Raw genomic sequence first — 1025 nt, forward strand, 5'->3', positions numbered from 1 at the left:
CAGGGAGGCCACTCCTTCACACACCGCCCTCCCTGCATGGGGTCCCCCCATTTGTGCTGCCCCTCGACCCCCAGTGCCTGGCACCCCCTCCTTGGGGTGGGACCGAGCTGCACAGCCCTGCAGGGCCCAGCTCCCCCCCTACACAGGGCTGCACAGCACTGCCCCGCGAGCCCTCCCCGATGGGGCATAACACTGCACCCCGACCTGTGTGGACACAGCGTGGCCCTGCGTCCCCTGCGCTGTGCTGCACGTCTCCCAGTGGCACTGCATGCCCCCATGGCAGTACCCGACGCCCTCCCATGGCCGCGCTGTGTGACCTCCCCCCCCCCCAAACACTGCCTGCACCCGCTGTGGCACTGCACTGCACTGTCCCACGGCACTGCATGTCCCCTCTAACACCGACGACACGCTTCTGCGACACTGTCATGCTCTCCCCTACACCACCACGCTGCATCCTCCGAGGCACCACGCTGCACACCCTCCGTAGCACTACACGGCCCTGCACCCCTGTGGCACTGCACTGCTATGGGGAGCAGTACATGCTCCCCCTGCTGCTACACCGCACGCCCCCCTTGGCACAGTACTGCACTGCACCGCACCGCACACCCCCGGTACGGCACGGCACGGCACAGCACCGCACCGCACCGCACCGCACCGCACACCCCTGGCCCCACACTGCACCGCCCCGCTCCGCCCCGCTCCGCTCCGCGCGCCGTGGCGCGGCCCCACGTGGCCCTACCTGCAGTCCCCAGACCCCTAGCGCGCCGTCTCCCGCCCACGTGGCCCCCACCTGCCCCCGAGCTCCGACGCGTGGCCGCCTTCAGCCAATCACAGAGGCACGAGCGACCGCGCCCATTTTCCCCCCACCCCCCTCGCCCCGGCAGGGTGGTCCCTTGTGCGCACGCGCCGGACGAAGGGGCGGAGCTAGCCGCGGGCTGCGGCGCCGGGCTCCGCCCCTCCCGTTGCCGTCAGCACGTTCCGTACGTACGGCGGGAAGGGCTGACGCCGTACGTAGAGGCGGCGTG

The sequence above is a fragment of the Vanellus vanellus genome (assembly GCF_965231255.1).
Source record: "Vanellus vanellus genome assembly, chromosome: 7".
Lineage (NCBI taxonomy): Eukaryota > Metazoa > Chordata > Aves > Charadriiformes > Charadriidae > Vanellus > Vanellus vanellus.